Raw genomic sequence first — 7,051 nt, forward strand, 5'->3', positions numbered from 1 at the left:
GTATTATAGGGACCCAACAAAACTATAGGAAACATAGAAAGTAGAGCATGAAGGACGTCAAGCACAAAGGAAAGGAAGGGAAGTAGCAACACAAGCATAGGTGGAGACAGATACTCCAAAAACAGTAAAGGGAGAATCCCAAGAGCTACAAAAACCTATCCCACAACCCATCTCATCTCTTATTACAAATTATTTGAGTGAGGCAGAGTAATACCACAAATATTTTCCATCCCTCTATTATTTGATCTTGAGAAGGAGAGAGAAAGGACACATTTCTATATATAGATTGCTAAATCCAAAAGTGTAGAGGATGTGGGCCATATGTAAGGGAAGCTGATAGAGATAGGCATAGACTTGAGTGAGATAAGAGATAGGGAAAGAGTGATGAAATCTCAACTAGAGGTAGAGAACACATGGATGAGGAGGAAAACACAGGAAAATTGGATTCAATTGGCCACTATGGAAAGTCTCTCTATGAAGGCACTCTAATGTAGGATGCCAATAAAATCATATGCCTTTTACTTAAAAGAACAATCATTGCAGTTTCAGATAAAAACCCTAGCACAACAAGGGACTATGCCTTTCCAAGACTATAGGCGGTTCATTGAGCTCTGTGACCAAAGAACCCTAGATGATAGGGCCAAGATATCTGAATTCTACTTACATAACTTGACCTTAATAGACTTGAAAGTCTGGGACTCCAATCCAAAGCCGGGGGACTTACAACTGATGGGCTTGGCATCATGGATAAATCATGAGGCGGTCAAGGCTAAGGAAGTAAAGAGAGTGTTGTAAAAGAAGAAACGAAATCCCTTTGCATCTGATAAGAACATATTAATTCCATAGTTTTCATTAGCACCGACAACCTCATCGCCAATGATCCTCAGCTTGCACCAAGATACCTAGCTACACAAGAGCAAGCAATCACTCATTTTGAGGAGACTTTGAGATTGCTAGCAGATGAAAGCCAATAAGAATGCCAAAGGATATCGGGCAACTTACCATACAACCCAAATATCAGGGAGTATCATTCCCCTGAAATAATGAGGGATGCACTAGAGAGGACCCCACTGTATAAGAAGGCACTGGTGAGACTCAAAATCAATTGGATTATCTTGAAACTCAGTCCACCATTGCCCTTGGGTACGTTAGAAGGAAGAAAGGAAGAAGAATAAATAAAGTAGTGGGAGGAAATAGAGAAGCATGTAGAATTTTATCCATAAGAGGAGGATACAACAACAGAAGCCTAGAATGTTAGAGAAGCCATCAAAGGAATTAAAGACATGGACATAGATTGAGTTGCTCAGAGGATGAAAAACATTTTCAGTATGAGGGTAATGATGAGGCTCATCAATGGGTAAATTATATGGACCTTAATGCCACTCTCCAACTTACTAAAATCAACTTTTCTCAAATTTCTTTACATGTTTTGTTATATTTTTATTAGTGAGGAGGGTAAAGATGAGATGTCATGTCTTGTGGTCTAGTGTGCATTAATTGTAGGTTTTAGAGAAATTTTGGCTAATTAAAGTGTTGGAACTTGAAATAGACAAGAGAGAGGGATTTTAGGAGATTGGATCTCCCTCCTTCTTAACTCCTCACTCACTCGAAGATCCCTCCACCAGATCTCATCATCTTAGAGTTACAAGCAACCAATCTATTGCAGCCAAGACAGTGATAGTTGAAGACCAGTTGCTCTCGACTTGGGAGCGAAGCCTCGATAAATTTAAGGAAGTTGTTGGTATATTTAATTGTATAAATGACAAGGCCTAGAGCCTCATTAGGATTCAACTTTTCTTGTTGTAACCAAGAGGCATTTTCGAGCTAAGACATTGTGAATGGTGATTCTTATGTATTTTTGATATTTTAATGAAAATGAGAAGCATTCCCTTGATCCAACACTTAGTTGACTCATAGGGATGAAGCTATTGGGTTAGGTCCCAACCCTAGTAGTAGAGGTTCCTCTTTTTGTACATGTGTGTTTAGATTCCATTCATAGTTAGCTATTGAAGTGATTTTTGTTTTGTTAATATGCCAGTATTTGGATGATTAATTAGTTTTCTTCCGCTTGTGGATAGATATATTCGTGGTATCATAGTGATAGTAAAAACTTCATAAAATCTTGTGATAGTGGCTTTCACCTTATCTCCCTTATGGGATCATGATTTGAGGGTTCCATTCACACAACCCAAAAACATATTTCTTGTTTCATTACTTCATAGTCTTGGGTTTCTTGTAGATTAGATCATTTCCTTTGAATTTTTTAGAAGTATTTGCAATTTTCATTTTTATCTCTTGAGTTCATTATGGTTTAGAAGCACTTCCATTCATAAACTTAGCCATCATCTATTAATAACTTTGTTTTCCTTCATTCAACTCATATTCTCCATGTATAGATGAATTTGTGCATAAATGAAGAAAAGAGTGTATGTTGTTGCAAGAGATTCTAATTTTCAGGGAGACCTCATCTCATTCACCTCATCCAAGTCCTATCCACCTATGATGCCAAGGTCCACCAAACCCTAAATCTGAATTCTTGTTTTGTAAGCAAAGTGGTCATTTCCATTGAGAAAATCCACCATCTTGAAGCATTTGACTGAGCCTTAGATAGTTTGCACCTCCTACATGACTTATTTCACCATAATACACCTTTCCCACATAGCATTGTACCTTTCCTACCATATTCTAAGCTTTTAGCCTATTCCCTATAGTAAAACAGGGCATCCTGTAATAGAACTAGGACATCCTGTAGTACAACATGAAACCTTGCAGCAACCTGTTTTAATCCCGAATTGAGAAGAAATGGGCATATAAGATTAGGTTAGGCCTCCACTTGGTTTCCATACCCTTGAAGCTAGTCCATACCTTTTCCTCCATACGTGTCTCCCCTGCCATAAAACAAGTGAAAATTAGCGTTTGCATTCATAAAGCTAGACATCAAAAAAGACTTTTTTCTACAATAATTTCTAAATTAGAACATGCATGCAGTAGTAATAATAATTCTTATATCAGATTCCATGCTCAGTTAGCCTAGATCATTAAATTTTATAAACAAGGTTAAGTTAGGTTTCTTTTGCAAGAACAATGGGTAGATGTTTAGCTAGATGATTTTATGTCAATTTATAGCACCTTCCAATTTAATCCTTCATTTCCTAGAGTAGGAAGCATTCCCTTTTTTCATTAAGGATATTTTTTTTTTCATTTGGTAGTCAGAATCCTTTTAGTCAATAGAAGACCAGTTTGAGAAAACCTAGTGGTCTATCACCCTAGTTGATAAGTGAGAATAGTAGAACATTGCATCTACTATGTATATAGCACTATCACCTTCAAGTTTGTACAAACCCTAGGTTGATGAAGTAAAGTTGGTAGCCCCAGGGGTTGCATCATTCTTGCTACAAAACTAGTACTCATCACCAGATACAAAAATGACATATTTGAGGCGAAGAGGGGATCCTAACTCCATATTAAAGGTTATTGTACCAATCTTCGTAGCATTGTACCTTCTGTCATCCCCAATTCAATATGCATGTGGAGATCTTTCTCCTCCAGGTCACTGAAAAACTCTCTATCGCCTATCATATAGAAAATGTAACCTAAGTCCAAGTACCACACACTCTCCATCATATTAGTGTCCATCCATGTGATCAAGGTGAAGTATAACTCAAACTATGAATCTAATGCTTCACTTGCTGCTCCTACTACAGGCTCCCTCTTTCTAGATGATGGGCCTCCAAATTAAAAAAAACATTAAGGCCCATTTGACCATCCTTAAGCCAATTAAAACTTTCTTTTTTCATTAGATGACATATTTTTAAATTTAATATGTTCATTAGGAAGGTTTAGAGATAATTGCATATTTGTGCCTGATATTGTTTATTTTTGTAGAATATTGTGAGAATATTGGGCAGATTATGAAGATTTGGAGGATGAGATAATGTAGGAACTTGATCCCTACTATAGGAGGATCAATATTGGATAATAAATGAGCAAAATATCATGAAATCATTGAAACATTTTGGACCTCCAGTGATTAAGAAATCTAGGAATGTGTTCCTTGTCATTTAATGCAAATTTCTAGTGTTGGGAACCAAATCACCTGATTGAGGGATTTTGGAGGGGAAAGCTTCATACATTCAAGGCGAATTATTCCTAATTAGTTTTTATAAGTACCAATTCAAATTTTCCTCTAGTGGGATTTATTTATTAGTCTTACTGTGGTGAAAACTTGTATTTTTGCAGCTCCACTTTCATTTCTAGGAGGGATGTACTTGGATTGATTCAAATAATAAATTTTGGTGCCATTTTTATATTTTAAAGATTGGTATCCTTTATAGGACTATGAGTATCCTTGGGCTTGGCCATACCAGGACCCTCATCTCCATTTTGTATAATTTTCTTTTCTTCTTTTCACTTATTATTCACATGTATACCTTATTCTTGTTTTTTCCTATTTTTGCATTTAGTATTGATGCTTATTTTATCGTAGTATTGGGTTAAATGCTTGAAGTGAGTTGTTTTGAAAGATATTCATAGAGAAACACGCATGATGTATCCTTATAACAACTTTTAAAATTCATATTCATCATTGAGCTACTTGGATTGGTTCACTAGCTCACAAATCTAGAAGTTCTGGAAGACCCTTGTAGAAAAATAGTAGTAACCTTCTGCTATTTTTTAGAACATGTTAATGAGATTCATTTGATTTTATTCCACCTTATTAGGTCATAAAAATATTCAAGTTAATCAAAAAATTTACCCCATTACATTTTCACTTGATTAGGTTAGGCATTTGACAGGTTAACTAGCTCATTAGTTCTTGAATTTCGAGTTTTTAGAATAATAATTTTCTCCTATTTTTTAGCATGTGTTAGTAGGGTTATTTGGGAGTGATTTCACTTGGAATGGAGACCTAAGACATCCTCCTTAGTAAAAAGAAATCAAAGCCCATTTTATTTTGAATTTCTGGGGCATTTAGAAATATTTGCGCTCATATAGCATTACAGGCCTCTTGTAGCAATCACCTGTAGCAATCTTGTAGCATCACTTTTCTTCACTAGTTTTGATCCCCACTGCAATTTTGACTTATTTTATATGAATATTGACCTCAATGAAATAAATCCATGATTAGGGATACATAATGACCACTCTAGGCCCCTCCTTCCTCCACTGAAAGCGTAAAACAACAAATAGAATTAGGAAGCAATTTTCACATTTGAAATTATTCAATGAAAGTGAAGTAGAATTAGTTTCTGAATTTCCTAGTTATGTCTTGTATATTAATTTTCTTCTTTCCAAGAAATTCGTAATTAGATTAATGATTTCCATTTTTCAAGGAGAAGAAATGATTTTGTTTGCTTTCAACTAGAGTAGCATGATTTATTTATGCCACTAGTTTAGGTTAGATTTTATGACATTCACTTCATTAGATCAATGAAAGAATGACACATGGCATGTTGCATATACAATACAAAAACCTATTAAGTTTGTACAAGCCCTAGGTTGATAATTAAGTTGGTAGCCTTAGGAATTGCAACATTCTTGTTGCAAGATGAGAGCTCTTCATGTTTTGGCACTATTGTCAGTGAGGTGTCAAAGTATGCATTGTTTTGTACTATAGTTGATTCATTTATTTTACTTTATGCAAAAAAATAAAATTCATTAGCAATATTTCATTTCAAAAATAAAAAATTGCATTTCATTAGCATTATTAAAAATACTTCTCTGACACCAATGCACTTATTTGATCATGTGGTGCAGTAAGAACCACCTCACCATCCACTTTTACAAGCAAAAGAATAAGAGGTGGAAAACAATATAGAAGAAATGGCCGGGGATAATAACAATGAAGAAGATCCTCTTGTATTTCCCATTCAAGATATTGATGTCAGTGTTTGTATGAAGAACATCCATCCATCTTTTCTTCCCATCTTCCATGGTATTAGGTCATAGGATTTGGAAGCCTTTATCTTTGAATTTGAAATCCTTTGTAGATCTTATGGTTACTTACTAAACTCTCAAAATTTTAAATTTCTTCTAGCAACATTGAAGGATAGAGCTCTTAAATGGTTCATGAGTTTAGGGGCTAATTCAATAAGATCATGAAATGATATTTATAAGATATTTCTAGAAAAATATAAATATCATGATCTTAAAGAAGGAATATTTATAATGACTGACAAAGAAGATGAGAGCCTTGAGGATCTAATAGAGAGGTTCATGTATAGTGTTAAGAGGGAAAATTACATAATTTATGGTATGACACACTATTGAGGCCTTAGAAATCTGTTGGAACAACAAGGGGGATAACCACCTAGTCCAGACCTTAGAGCAACTCCTTTTCCGTTTGGGATAGTGGCTCCTACTGGATATCTTTCCAAATGTTTTGGGTTTATATGATTTGTGGGATTTTTCTGATGGTCTACAAAAGAATAACTAGAAATTAACACAACTTTATTCTCAGATGCAAAACTTTGAATTAAATCTATTTTAATCTAACCCGGGTATTGTTGGTTTTATGTGATATAAAAATATTTCTATGGAATCTATGATGATATAGAGCAATCGCAGAATATATAGAGTTAATTTATTATAACATGATTCCTTTGAGAAAGTACTCAATCAAAGGAATTGTGAAAAACATATAGCATATTCTAACGATCATATATAAAATAGAATGTTCCCTATTCTAATATTGTACAATAGTGAAACTGATACTTCAAATAGAGATGACAAATTTCATATGTAATTCATGAAATATAAACTTATCACTAATACTAGAACAAAGGTTTAGCAAACATGATAATAGTACCAGATTTGTACCATTCTACTCATTTGACTAGTGACAATAGGCCATAATCAATATTATACCAATAAGTATCCCAAAGAATACAATAGTGCATCAACAATGATCAACAAAAATATATTTGATTGAAAAGACCATGTTCCATGATTCCATCAAGGCATCTACAAACTTATGATAGTGCATTCTTTGTAAATTTTCTTAATAAAATCTTGGACCCTTCTCTAAATGCATGAGAAGGGTTTAAATACT

The sequence above is a fragment of the Pinus tabuliformis genome, chromosome 9 (genome assembly GCF_031772625.1).
Source record: "Pinus tabuliformis cultivar Carrire ecotype Pingquan chromosome 9, CPIR1, whole genome shotgun sequence".
Classification (NCBI taxonomy): domain Eukaryota; kingdom Viridiplantae; phylum Streptophyta; class Pinopsida; order Pinales; family Pinaceae; genus Pinus; species Pinus tabuliformis.